The sequence below is a fragment of the Athene noctua genome, chromosome 6 (assembly GCF_965140245.1).
Source record: "Athene noctua chromosome 6, bAthNoc1.hap1.1, whole genome shotgun sequence".
Lineage (NCBI taxonomy): Eukaryota > Metazoa > Chordata > Aves > Strigiformes > Strigidae > Athene > Athene noctua.
Window position 1 is genome coordinate 27,986,664 of NC_134042.1, and position 15,799 is coordinate 28,002,462.

The window sequence follows — 15,799 nt, forward strand, 5'->3', positions numbered from 1 at the left end:
TGAAGTTTTCTAGAGCTGAGAGCAGTTTGGCATCTCATAAACTCTTGGAGACATGTCAGATGCCTGAGATTAGGATTGGAATGTAAAAAAGAGCCAGGAGGGCCTGGAGACAAAGAAATGTACATTAAGGCAGACAGAAAGATGCTCTTCCTGTTTCTGGTATTTGTTTTGTTGGGCACCACTCATCGAAGGAAGGAAAATACTTGCTGAGCACATAGAAGGATTTAGTGGCTCTGAGGTGCTGATTTCTCAAGCCCAGACACTTCACATGCCCAGCTCTGGGAAAGACAGAAAGCCGCAGTTCAGTGTACTTAACGCTCAGAATCTCTTAACAAACAGCAGTGACGTACTTCTGGAGACAACCTCACAATCCCATCAACAGGGCCAGGGCAGACAGTGAAACCTTCACTTGGAAAGCATCAAAATGTGTGGACGGTTTCCACACATTTTGGAGGAGCTGGTTCTTTGAGATCTAGCTATTATTGCTCAATTAGATGGGTCATGGAAACAGTTCTTAATTTCTCCCAGACAGAAGATTAGGATACCAAGTAAATGCTTTCAGAAAGATTCAGGACCTTGCACTAATTCAGTTTCTGCTATTTATTCTGCACAGAAAACTCATGTAAAACTCTCTGTGTGATACAGTAATATAAGTTTACTCACATGAGCTCACTCATGATATGATCTGGCAAAAAGGGTAATTAAATTGTTCAAAGTATTTTAAAAGTTGGGGGAAATCCTCACATAATTGATTTTATCAATATTGTTTACACAACTTTCTAGAGAAGGCTTAGCTACATGAAGTACAAATAACCAAATAATTTATATAACAGCAGAACTCTGTATCAGCTATGCAGGGAATATTGATCAATTCTGTCTTCATAACAAAATAAAGCTGAACTGCCCTCATCCATGCAGAAATAGCAAAGCAGGAATTGTGAATTTCTCTGTAAACTGAAAATCAAACCAATTCAGCAGAAACACTTTGTTACAGCCCATCTGATAAATACATTATAGATCTTACAAGAATGAGGATTTGCTTTCCTATTCATACTTGGTGTGTTTGTTTACTGTCTTTGAAATTCCTCAGAACCTGATAAAGCATGAGCTGGATAAATGGATAGTGAGGTTAACTGAAAACTTGCTGCACTGTCACTCTCAAAGGCTTGTGATCAATGGTAGAAAGTCCAGCTGGAGGCCTGTCACTAATGGTGTATGCCAGTGTTGATACTGGGGCCAGTAGTACTTAACATTTCCATTAATGGTCTGGACAATGGGACAGAACGTACTCTCAGCAATTTTGCAGATGGTAAAAAATTGCAAGGAGTGGTTGACACACAGATGGTTGTGCTGCCACCAGAGGGACCCTAACAGTTTGAAGAAGTGGACCAATAGGTACCTCATGAAATTCGAGTGAAATGTCAAATCCCACACCTAGGGTCGAATAACCCCATACACCAGTACAGGCTGGGGCCAGCTAGCTGGAAAGTCACCCTGAAGAAAGGAATCTAGGGATCCATGAGCCAGCAATATGCCCTTGTGGCAAAGAAGGTAAATGGCCTCCAGGACTAGATGAGGGAGAGCATTGCCAGCAGGTTGAGGAAGGTGATCCTTCCATTCTGCTCAACACTGGCGAGGTCCTACCTGGAGTGCTGCATCCAGCACTGGGCTCCACACCACAAGAGAGAGGAACACAGTGAAGCAAGCTCAGTAAAGGGCCACAAAGAGATTGAAGCACCTATCATAGAAGGAGAGGTTGAGAGAGGTAGAACTGTTTACCCTGAAGAAAAGAAGGCTCAGGGGGAATCTTATTACTGTGTATAAATACATGATGGGAGAAAGAAGACAGAACCACATTCTTCTCAGTGGTATCCAGTGACAGGACAGGAGGCAATGGGCACACTGAAGCACAGGAAACTTCATTTAAACTTAAGAAAATAAAAGTTTTGTGTGATGGTGGCCAAACACTGGAACAGGTTATGGAATGTCCATCCTTGGAGATAATTCACAAATGTGACTGGATGTTGTCCTGAACAACCTGCTCAAATTGACCCTGTTCTAAGCAAGGAGCTTGGACTAGATGACCTTCAGAAGTCTCTTCCAACCTTGTGAATCTCCACTTGACTTTAGACTCCTACCCTGAGATCTATTGCTTTTTGCAAGTAGTAAGGTCCATGATTTGGTCTAAGGAGAAGAGACACAAGAGGTAATTCTTAGAACACACTATTCCATCACAACTTTAATCAATGGATATGTACTGTTCCATGTATTTGTGTATTCTGGCTGATGGCTCCCTATGTATATTTATATGCATGTAAGCATTCAGCAGTGTCCCAGATTCAACTTTTTAAGCCATCACAACCTTGTACTCACACAGTAGCAGAACATGAAATATCCATATAATGTTGACATCTCACTAAGTTTATGTCAGTTCTGAACTCACTGCACTCTTGAAGGTTATTCAGAAGAGAAAGAGGCAGATATAACAACAAAGGAACCTTTAGATCAGACTGTAGATCGTAAATTGAGTAGAAATAGCCCTTCAGCTACTTTGAAATGTTATTTTACCACTGTAAACCTAAAAGAAAACAACATTCTCTAGGGACATGGGTTAGTATTTTCACTAACGGCTCTCTTTATTTTCATTTTCATTTTTCCCATTTCCAGCAAACACAGCACTATTCTAAGCCAAAATGCAGAAAACTCAAGCCACTTACAAACTAAGTGTCTCCTTGAGCTGCTATCACTGGTCTTTTTGCTAACCACATATTCAAGTACACATTTTCTCAGCACCTGCCTTTGTGAGATACCGTTTTTTATTATCAATGGACTCAATTAAGTTTTTGTTTCTCTTTCAGCCAATAGAATGTAAAAGCTCCAACAATGAAATAGGGGAGGTGAATAAAAACAGACAGTGGATCTTTACTTGTCACAGATGTGATTTACCCTCTGGGTAGACCTTTCATGCTTGGAAAAGCCAGATGGAAAGGCTACTTCCATGTCAGTGGGAGTGAAAAAGCCAAATATCTGGTGACTACAAAGAGAAAGGTTCTTTAAGGTGGGTCTTCAAGCAAGACATTTCCCGCCTTTGACCAGAAAATAAAAGCTTAAACCAGAAGAAATATGCTGACCTACAAGATATTCTGCAAAATTCACTCAAAAAAGGGAGATGGAAGATACAAGAACTCTACTGTGTCAGACCAAATGACAATCTAGCCTGACAACTTTTTTCCTAAACTGCCCAACAGTCACTGAATGTGCAGTCCCAGAACAGACTTAACTCTGGAACAGATAGCCTGAATAAAAACATCTAAACAATTAATCTTGAAGTCTGTGCTGCTGTAAACAGAGACCAACGACAGATATCTAGGGAAAAGCATAAAAATAGGGTAGTGCTACATCCCATGTGTGTGAGAGGAGCCTGGTCTAACTTTCAAAGTAAGCAGCTATGGCTTGTGGAAGAAGCTATTCCAGTGAGGCTATATTACATATACTACGACTTTAAAGGCAAAGATAGGCATTTATGTATTTAAAACAAGACAACAGTTGCAATATCCTCTTCCATGCCAGATGCCACTATGATCATAAGCCAAGTAGAGCACAATGACAAGTATGCTGTGCTCATACACCTGTGAGGAGTTTCCAGCCTGCAGTGGAAACTGGAAAACTGTCAATAAGAACACAGGGAGCCCAAAGATATCTCAAAGTCTCAGTAAGAAGTATGAACCTGACAAATTTGTGCAACTGTAGTTGGTACTTGGATAATATTGTCAGAGACTAGTTGCATGGTCTCCTCCCCTGATGGATGGCATCTGGACTTTGGGAGGAGGGCCACATCACCACTGCAGAACGGCTATGCAGAACACTCACTGGCCCTTGCCTGCAGCAGCTCAGGCAGTGCTTTTGAGCAGTGACTGGGGAGAGGAAAAAAGGAGGTTGAACTACGTGTGAAGTGGGATCTCTTCCCCACTAAGTGGTCGACAGAACCTACATATCATATTTGACAGGGAGAGGTAGATGGCCATCATATTCCTCCTCTCTCCATCAGAGGACTCTGCAAGGGAGAGAAAAGCAAGGCGGCCAGCTGCATATTTGTGGATACAATGCAATTCTCTGAGCACTCTGTAGGGTAACTGGAAAACTGACACATAGCCATCCGTCCTAATTTTTGTGGGAACCAAGCTCTGAACTGTATGGCCCACCAGACCATGGTGAGAAGCAGGCCCAAGAGGTAAGCCTGAGTTTGCCATCAGAGAGATCCTGGAAAGCTCCTGGAGCAAACACTCCAGAGCCCACTGGAAAACACGGTCTCCTACACACTCTACCTCAGGTGACCCCAGGACCCACAGCCAGTGATAGGGTCAGTGCTGTGTTCTAAGATAAAGATCTCTTCAGATCTCTGAAACAGGGCATACTGACCATGAAAAATTATTGTTCTCCCAGTTTTTCAAGAGTTGAGTGTTCATCTTCTTGAATATAACACCACTTTGTTGGTCTGCTTACATGGGGCATAGATATCCTGATTTTCCTGTGGGTTTATCTTTACACCAGAGAAACTCAGACTTCTAGCTCTGCAGGTCAATGTCAAGCACTGTTTCTTCCGAGTCTCAGGTTATATCTCACTTGATCTTCAGGGAGCTTGAAGGAGTTTATCACAATTGCAAAATACTGCAGCAGAAAGGACAAATTCTTAGACTGCTAGAAGACAAGAGGAGTTCAACAGGGGTAGATTGCAACAGAAATAGGACAGCTAAATAATTTAACACATTTTAAGACAGGAAAATGATGGAGAAAGGAGCAGCAAAGACACAGAGATGAGGGATGGCAGTTAATGGCAAATATGAAAGGGCATATGAAGAAGCACTTCCCACCTCTGTGCCTGGGAAAATCCTCTTAGAAGCTATGCTAAGGCACATGGAGAACAGGGAAGTGATTCGAGACAGCCAGTGTGGCTTCACCAAGGGCAAGTCTTGCCTGAGCAACCTAGTGGCCTTCTGTGATGAAATGAATACATCAGTGGACAAGTGAAGATGTCATCTATCTAGACTCCTGTGAGGCCTTTGACATGGTCCCCCACAACATCCTTCCCCCTAAATTAGAGACAAGGATTTGATGGATGGACAGTTTGGTGGATGAGGAATTGGCTGGATGATCGCATCCATAGGGTAGTGGTCAATGGCTCAATGTCCAGATGGAGATCTGTGACAAGTGGTGCCCCTCAGGGATCTGTACTGGGACGAGTACTGTTTAGTATCTTCATCAGTGACATAGACAGTGGGATTGAGTGCACCCTTAAGAAGTTCACAGACAACACCAAACTGAGTGGTGCAATTGACACACCTGCAGGATGGAATGTCATCCAGAGGGACCTGGAGAAGCTCCAGAAGTGGGCCCATGTGAACTTCATGAGATTCAACAAGGCCAAGTGCAAGGTCCTGCACCTGGGACAGGGTAACCCCCAGTATCAGTGCAGGCTGAGTGATGGGGGGCTGAGAGCAGCCAACAAGGAGGACTTGAAGGTACTAGTGGATGAGAAGCTGGACATGAGCAGTCAATGTGCACCTGCAGCCCAGAAAGCCAAGCAAATCCTGGGCTGCGTCAAAAGAAGCATGGTCAGCAGGTTGAGGGAGGTTCTTCTGCTCTTCTGCTCTGGTAAAACCCCACCTGGAGCACTGTGTCCAGCTCTAGTGTCCTCAGTACAGGAAAGACATGGACCTGATGGAGCAAGTCCAGAGGAGGGCCACAAAAATGATCAGAGGGCTGGAGCACCTCTCCTGTGATGATAGGCTGAGAGAGCTGAGGGTGTTCAGCCTGGAGAAGAGAAAGCTCTGGAGACACCTTACTGCAGCCTTTCAGTACATAAAGGGGGCTTATATGAAAGATGGGGACAAACTTTTTAGTAGGGCCTGTTGTGATAGGACAAGGGATAATTTAAACTAAAAGAGAGTAGATTTAGACTGGATATAAGGAAGACATTTTTTATGATGAGGGTGGACTCTGGAACAGGTTGCCCAGAGAGGTGGTAGATGCCCCATCCCTGGAATCATTCAAGGTCAGATGGGATGAGGCTCTGAGTAACCTGATCTAGTTGAAGATGTCCCTGCTCATTGCAAGGGGGTTGGACTAGATGACCTTTAAAGGACCCTTTCAACACAAACTATTCTATGATTTTGTCTTGCAAATGTTCTCCATAGTTTGAGCCTTCTAATGCTACAGGATTGTTCAGGACACACGGGAGAGTTTTGCTGTAGTGAGAACCAATCTTTGCTCCAGGCTTCTGTGGGTTGAATGCATCTGGTGCATACCTGGAACCACAGCTTCTGGTTCCCTTTTTTTCAAAGGATTTCATATATGGTCCATACACACTAGAATCACCCTGAAGATGAACCAACATGCGGTAAATAAGGGCAACCAGATGTGCTTTAAAAGCACACTACTGCTCAGAAACAAAGTGCTAAAGTAGATGCAGCCAATATTTAAGGCCACTGTCTCTATCTTTACAACATTTTGTGCCTCAAGTCTCAACTAGAGTGAATATCCATCTCTGAAGCTGTACTCCCCTAGGACAATCCAGTTCACAATTACTAGGACAAGGAACTTGTGAAAGCTCACCGTGTTCTTCCTAGGACATCTGCATGGAAAACAGGCTTCAAGACATCAGGCAATTGCTGCATGACCTTCCAGAAAATGTGCTTCCCCTTTGAAATATCTTGTTTATGTGATTCCTGTGGTAGACAATACTGACACACTTGTCTATCCTTTTTTAAAAAAGAAAAAGCAAAACGAAAAACAAACCCACACAAACAACAAAAAACAACCAAACAAAACCAGCAAAAAAACCCATAACCACCAAGGAATTATTAGCCTATTAACTCTGTCTATGCTACATAGATACCAGTGAGAAACTTCATTAACACTATGCTACATCAAAAGTGCTCAAGTGAGGAGACGGAGGCACAGACTCCGTGTACAGTGCAAACATACAGAGACCTTTATTGTTTTTAACACTGAGAATTCATACCATCTTCAAAGCTACGTCAGTAAGCACGAGTTAGGCTGCGTTATAATAATTTGTTACAATGTATTATGCATTTGCTGTTCACACACTCTAGTCTATACACTGATCGGCTAAACTAAAAGATTAACTCTACAGTCAGCATCCTGGTTATCAGTCCTTTAGTTTTATAGTTCTTGCAACTCTGCATTTTGTTTACCAACTGTCAACTTTCTTCAATTGTTCTTTATTCTTCAGTCAAGGATATCGTCGAGCCGAGATGTTCATTTTCTGCTAAAAAGCTCTCCACAATTCCCCCTTCTTTTTCTTTGATGGTAACAGCAACCAGTCTCTGATATTCTGTCTGTAACAAAGCTTTAACACACCGTAAAAAGCAAGGCACAAAAAATAAGATCATTAATATAACAATTCCTACAACTATAAGCTGCTTCACCAGATCTTTTAACCATCCGGTGATACCCCAGTTAGCAAGCCACTCATTTAGCCTCCAAACTGTAACAGTTAGTTTATGCATATTATGTTGCAGTTCAGTTAACTTTCTGTGTATCGATACCGAATGATCAGACAGGTTCATACAACACATTCCTTCAAAATCTTCACAACCATGTCCTTGTGCTAATAATAAAAAAATCAACTGCAGCACGATTTTGCAATGTAGCATGTCTAACACTATCTACATCCACTTTGATTGGATTTCAACGTTTCTGCTATGTACAAGGAATCAACACCCAACAACATAACTGTCACAGGAAAAAGAAAACTGAACGAATACTGCAAGTGCAAAACTTCTGGCAGGATTATACAGCAGAGGGAGCAGTTGCCCCGAGTCACTTTTTTACCTTCCAGCATTAACATTGCTGTAGCTGCAAATTATTCTAAAATGAGTTGTAGACCAGTGAAGTAGTTTTTTAGACCAAACATAATAGCTGGGAAAAAAAAAAAGCGCCTTAAGAACAGCAATCCTTTCTCAGTACAGCTGAATACATATCAAGAATAGGAACTCTGCATTTATTAACTAGGCATTGGTAAAGCATTCAAGAGAAAAAGCATCTGGTACCTATGAAGGGGGAAGGTTGTGTGCTTCTCTTAAGGAAAAAGATATACATAATTGCTAGTGTGAAACAGAGTTTGTGGGAAGGAAGATTATCATTAGCTACAAAAACAGTATCTCTGCTGAGTCTACGGTTTATGGTGGCAATTTTAGAAAGTGCTTTGAGAACAAGAGATGAGAGATCAGGGATGAATCAATCACATATGTGTTTGTTCTTCACTAGTTGTCTGTGAGTTTTTTCTAGTATGTAGTCATTTCTTAGTTTGACCTATAAAGTTTCCAGGATGCCACTTGGTGCTAAGGATGAACGAGGTTACATTCTTGGCAGTGAAAATGCAGCAGCTAGAGATGTGGAAGATCAACTCTAGGGAGTATTATTCTTATTAAGAGACAGAAAGACACAGAATGTATTCAGTGTCCTGCAAGTTTCATAGCACTGTGTGTACAGAACCTGCAGGAGAAAATGTGCCCCATACCTTAGACAATAAGAATCACTGCAACAGAAAACCGTTATAAGCTCACACTATTCCCACATAAATATGGTGAAATCAGCAATAAGATTAGATGGACACATTCAGTGATTTTTATTAATATCTGAAAGCAACACTTGCTCTCATTCCATTTTTTAAGTCTTTACTTTTCCAAAAGAGGAAAAAATACAGCAAATTTTGTTTGCAGTCTTCTGCTTACCAGACTATATAGTCATACATGTTTATTTAGAGCAAGTGTTAGTTATCTTTTCTTTTACACCATTTTATTCCTATGAATATAATAAAATTAAACATTTCATCCTTCCCTTCACTATCCAGTCAAAACAGTTACAGAACTTAAAACAGAAAAGGATCTTTGCTCAACATGGGTCCCCTGAAGAGTTACTCAGTCATCTGTGAAAGAAATAACTCATCAGTTTATGATTAAAAACAATATCTGGATTATTTTCAATAAACCAAGACGACTTATTCTATAATAAACCACCAGAAGTCAAGAATGGTAACATATAAAAACTAGTTTTACCACAACCACACCACGTTAAGGGAACGTCCACACTTTAGAAGCCAGCAAGCTGATAGATGCTGCCTGCAGAATCAGCTCCCTCTAAATATCCACTTCTTAAGATGGAAGGCATCAGTATCCTGGCCAAAGTCAGTGCAAGTGCCTCCAAGTGTGGCTGCTACCTCCATCTGCCCTGCAGGTGGCCACAATCCCACCATGGCGAGATATCCTGTCACATGCAGCAAAGAGTTCTAACTACCAAGAAGTGGAAAAACAACTCTAAGCATTCAGTACTGAGACAAGCAAGAATCACCACTAAAAGTACATATGGATGACTGGCCAACACTGTAACCCAAGAGACCAGAAACTCCATATGCAACTAGTGAGAATCTGACCCTTTGTAACAGCTGGTTTCAGGCCAAGACGTCCATAGGGATGGCTGTGAATTGGCCAGTCTCCCTCCACAAACACAGAAAGCTGCAACAGTTCAACCCACAAGTGTTCTTGGAATCTGCTTGCTACAGCTTTAAAAAAGGTCAAATAGAAGGTGCTCAAAAAATAGCTCTGACTGCTTTAATTGGGCAGCCAACTCTGCCTTGTGACAGACAGCTGGGAAATGCAGTTAGGGAGAGACTGATTTGTGTGCACATTTCAGCAGTTGTGTTTCATGCAAGCACATGAATTGTACAACAGGAATTTAGGGGATGGAGCAGCTGCCTTATGAGAGACTTCTCTCCTCAATTTATAGACATGTAGGCTGAGAGGGATACAACCAAGAACTACAAAATCATGAAGGCAGTGGACAAAGTGAGAGCCAGACTGTTACTCCCCAGACCTTGCAATACTACAAATATGGGCACTCAATCAAACTACGTGCAAGATAGGTTTAAAATGGATAAAAGCAGTAACTCTACAAACACAGCAAGTAGTGAATTTCTGCTCACATGGGACTGAGGAGACTGCTAATATGAGCAGGCTAGACAAGAAGAGCAAGCTATGCAAAGACAATTAATTTATGGACAGCAGATCCAAAACAGGTAAGGGAACAGGCACAAGTGTACCTCTCCTAATGATTCTAATCCAATGACTGGATGATGAGAAAGAATGAGGGGAATGCATAACATGAAATGATCAGGATCATGTCCTAACCCCTAACCTGCTGTTACTATCCAAGGCAGAAATACTAGTCTAGGTGAGCCATAGATTTGACACAATACAGGATTTCTTCTGCTATTATGCATGAAGCCATGGCTGGAGACAGGTCATTGACACTGTAGGCCTAAGAGTCCTGACTCACTGCAGGAGAAGAAGTTGGCATGGCTTCACCTGTAATTGCTCTCATACCACATACCATACTTGAAAAATATGTGCAGAAGATATAATGCAATAGGCACATGTTTTGAAGAAGTTCTACTACCTATTAGAGCACTAAAGCTAAATTCAGAATGGTTTCTGTCATATCCCAGTACCTGTAACTACTGAAGTTCTGGAAAAATTCTTTCACTGTTCTCCCTTACATGCAGCTCCTGTCTGTAACACTCCCAGCTCCAGAAGAATTCAGTGATGGCACTGGGCTTTGTCCCTGTTGTAACGTGGACTTCTCCACAAAACTTGCATCAAAACAAGCCCAGTTTATAGCTTCATAAAGGAGGTGTGTAACAATGACAAGCCTGTCCCTCTCTCACAGTATGAGAGCACAGAGTTTTAAAGGAAAAGTCTGTCATTTGCTGTCATTCAAACACATGCTGACTTCCTCTAAGCATAACACATGTCACCTGTTTCCTTCCTTCTCCTTTCAGACCCCACAGCTGTGACGGATATGTTACTAACACACACAGCACATGTGCCACACATCCCTTTATTTTCCTCTCTCTATTTCTGCACCCCTGAAGAACTGAAAGGAAACAAAGCCGCGCAAAGTTGTCTGAATGTATCCAAGGGCTCATCAAAGACTCATGAGGCCTGACAGATTGACACAGCTACTGCTCCTCCTAAGTATTACATGCCACCTCTTTTCCCAGAATTTTCTATAGCTACATAGATATTTATATACTATACACCCCAAAAGCCTTCTGAAGCACAGAATTTGCCATATTACTTTAATTACTAGCTCAACTGCAGCGGCTGCTCGTCTAAACTTGGCCCAACAACCTACCCAACTTCATACTATAATGGATGGGCAAGGGGATTTCTGAATACGCTTGTGACTTCCCAGAAAGCCAGATAAGAGAGAGATTGATCTAATTTCATTGAGTTCACTCCTGTCTCAAGTCTGAGGAAATGTCTGTTTCCAGTCTCTCTGAAGCCTGCTAGGCCAGTGGTAAGGCACATTTTTCATTACTGAGATCTAAAAATATGACCCTACGCTTGCTCATTTCTTAGTGTTCTAAATCTAACCTGAAGTCATGGTGTTGTATAATACAAGAAGTCAAGCACTGCCCTGGAGCAATAGAGATTTTATCTAGCTCCTGCTTCAATGGGAACTGAACAGCTGGAATTTGTCCATTACTTATGGACAAGTAATTGCTTATGGACAAGTAACAAGATTAGCTACACTAATAGTTCCATACACTTGGAAATGACAACAGGAAAGAACCTATTAAAACCAGTCATTTCTTCCACTAGGCATCATATAGGTGTAATCCACTCTGTACCCTTACACAGAATCCATTCAACAAGTTTGCCTGGGCCAGCAGAGACCTGGGCTGGATGATGGAAGTTCAGTCGAGGACTAGATCCTTCCCAGTAGAAGTGAACAGTGTCAACTCTTCTAACACTGAGAGCAATAAATGAGAAATTTAGGTTCTCAACATAAGAAAATGGTTGATCTTTGCTGTATCAGTTCCTTTTCAAATAATTTTTCCTCACAACTGAGCTATTCATGAGATGACCTCCCTCCAATGCCCTAAAACAAAAAATAACATCAGAAAACCATAGGAACCTAAAGTCATCCTGGTTGCGAAAAAGGATAGCCATATAAAAATATTCTTAAAATGAACCAAGCAAACAATGAAATGGAAAACGGAAGACATTAGAACATGTTGAGAGTAACCAGGCCTTGGTAATAAACATCAAACTCACTCCTTGGCATCAATCATCAAGCAAGAAAGTCACTGCTGCTCACCAGAGGCTGACAGCACACAGAAAACGCTGCACTGATCAGAAATTATCTCTATATTTCAAGTTTTATAAATTTCAAGTGAATCCCAGGCCATTTATTAGGAATTGTGTTACTTTTGTCTCCTGATGGAGAAAAATTTAATTATGCACATTCTTATTATCAACCACTAGATGTCACTCCTCCCATTTTGTACTCATGCCTACGACCTCTAACACTTTTACCCGGGAAAAAACGGTAAATATTAATCACTCTATGGAGAAATAGACAAATGATCAAATATGGCACAAAGCTTTCACAAACACTGCCTCTCTGTAAGCCTGAAGTAAAAAAAATCTACCTTTCAAACACAGGTCAAGGTGTTTTGGAGCTGAGGCTGAGATTCAGCACTGCTTCCAATTGAAGAGTGTGAAAAATATAATCTCCATGTTTATAGGTACAGACTTACTAACTGTCCAATTATCTCAATTTCAAACACTAACCAAGTGAATAACTTGAGTGTAAAGCAACACCCCTCAAGCCTCTGCAGGGTCCATTATACTCGCAGAGTGTGAATCTTGAACCCTGCAGCATATTCCGTATAAAATATTGGAGAACTCATCTTTATACTCCACAGACAGCTAAAAAAAATATCAGCTCTTTGTACTACCCCTTAACTTCCATGTAAACCCAACCCTACCTCCAAAATCTGTAGTAACAAATTCTCTCCTCTGTATGAATAGATGGCACTATTCATACAGAGGCATCAAGTACATTCAATATGATACCTATGAGAAAATGTCATGCATTAGTGAATGCAAAAGTATCATTATTAAGAGATTAGCAGGTTTCAGCAAACCAGAGTAATAGTGAAGAAATGCACTGTAAAATTCTTTAAGGATAGGGCTGGATTTGTCATAATTTGGCTGGGATTCTCTTCAGAGTACTTCCTGTGCATTGTTCTCTGGTCCTTGCTTGGCATCCCAATATGCCAGTTTTCCTCTAAGCAAGGAGACATATATGGGAAGGAAGCAAAGAGGAAAGACTGAGAAATTGGTAAAATAAAAGCAGAGCTGTATTCTAGATCACTTTCATATCGGGAAGTGCATGTTCTTTCCTTAAGGGCCTGTATGTTTTATTTCTGGGAAATAGACTTTGGAGAAAGAGTGACTGTGGATGTTGTTTACCTTGACTTTAGTAAGGCTTTTGACACCGTTTCCCACAGCATTCTCCTGGTGAAACTGACTGCTCGTGGCTTGATTGGGCACACACTTCACTGGGTAAAAATCTACCTGGATAGCTGGGCCCAAAGAGTTGTGGTGAACGGAGTTAAATCTGGTTGGCGGCCGGTCACGAGTGGTGTCCCTCAGGGCTGGGTTTTGGGGCCACTCCTGTTTCACATCTTTATTGATGATCTAGACGAGGGGATCGAGTGCACCCTCAGTCAGTTTGCAGATGACCCCAAGTTGGGTGGGAGTGTTGATCTATTCGAGGGTAGGGAGGCTCTGCAGAGAGACCTGGACAGGCTGGAGCCATGGGCTGAGGCCACCTGGAGGAGTTTCAATAAGGCCAAATGCCGGGGGCTGCCCTTGGGCCACAACAACCCCCAGCAGCGCTACAGGCTTGGGGAGGAGTGGCTGGAGAGCTGCCAGTCAGAGAGGGACCTGGGGGGGTTGATTGACAGCCGGCTGAACAGGAGCCAGCAGTGTGCCCAGGTGGCCAAGAAGGCCAATGGCATCCTGGCTTGTGTCAGCAATAGCGTGGCCAGCAGGGACAGGGAAGGGATCTGACCCCTGCACTCGGCACTGGTGAGGCCGCACCTCGATTCCTGTGTTCAGTTTTGGGCCCCTCACTACAAAAAGGACATTGAATGACTCGAGCGTGTCCAGAGAAGGGCAACGAAGCTGGTGCAGGGTCTGGAGCACAGGTCATACGGGGAGCGGCTGAGGGAACTGGGGGTGTTTAGTCTGGAGAAGAGGAGGCTGAGGGGAGACCTCATCACCCTCTACAGCTCCCTGAAAGGAGGGTGCAGAGAGCTGGGGATGAGTCTCTTCAACCAAGTAACAAGCGATAGGACAAGAGGTAACGGCCTCAGGTTGTGCCAGGGAAGGCTTAGACTGGATATTAGGAAGCATTTCTTTACAGAAGGGGTTGTTGGGTGTTGGAATGGGCTGCCCAGGGCAGTGGTGGAGTCCCCATCCCTGGAGGTGTTTAAGAGTCAAGCTGACATAGCGCTGAGGGATATGGTGTAGTTGGGAACTGTCAATGTTAGGTCAATGGTTGGACTGGATGATCTTCGAGGTCTTTTCCAACCTAGAGGATTCTGTGATTCTGTAAAGAAGCCAAAAATAAAGGTCCCACTTATAAATCACCTTCTCTGAGCATCTCCAGCTTGAATGGTTATTTCTGTGGCTCTGCATCAACCTGGTTAAATTTAGGTCTTCAAAACTCAGTATTTTTTATCAAAGAGGAAGTGCACAAACACTCCTGAACTCAAGTGAAGTGCAAACTAGGACACCAGCGCAGCCTCTCTGGTCCTTTTCTTATGCAGTGTGTAATTCAAGAATTTGTAGAGGCTCAGACTGGAGAAGGAAATGCTGCTGACTCCCACAATACTTTCAAAAAGTTTTGTTCTCTGAAAGCTTTTACACTTTTCAGTTAGAGAATTGTTCCCCTCTCATGAGAAATTTTAATGGAACTAAATTTTTAAAATTGCCTTTGGATTTTTTCAGCTATTCTCTACATTTAGTGTTGATGTTACTGCTAAGGCAAAAGGTAGGATTTTGGCACCAGGAACACACTGCAGCTGCACCCGCTAGCACTCCCATTTACTCACACTTCCTGTGCTTTTCAAAGGTGGGATAGAACACTACTGACCCCAATGCATTGTGTAAACAAGAAAATGCTTCCACACTGCAGAGAGCACAAAAAATAACACATATTCAAAATAACACCATCTTCACATTGTTGTTAGTTAATAAATTTGGCACAGTAAGACTATGAATTAGTAATGGGGCTGGTGCAGGGAGGGTCAGAATCAAGAACCAGGGCAATAACACTGACAGAAAGAATGTACCATTTCTTAATGGAGATAAACCCATTTTTTAATGAAATATTTTATTAATACTATTCTAATACCTTCCTCAATGGATAACAAATCCTTTCAGTCTATGACATAATAGGGCAGATCGATGAGTTCCTACTCTAACTTCAAAAAAGAAAAGTAAGATGCAAGTGTGATCACTGTGTGAAAAACAAACTGTTTCCTTAGCATAACTAATCCCATTCCAACCAATTCTCTCCAGTCTTCAAAACCCGTCTTGTTCTAGGAAATAATCCACTTTCCAAAAAAATATTGAACAGCTCTTTCCAGATGCACAGAATTTTTATTCACTTAAAATTTATGTAGCCTAGAAACAAAATTAAAGAAGGTTGGCTTGCTCTGTGAGACAAAACTCACATTATGTCCCTGCTCTGCCAGTGTCTTCCTGTGTGGTCTTGAACAAGTCATTCAGGACAAGTTTACATCCCACAGCAGAGAACTAAGCAGAGCACTCTGAGCTGCAGGTTCCCAAACCAGGAACCACATGTGGCACAGCACTGTTATGCCAGTATGAACGAGAGTCAGTGCTGGTATGTTCAG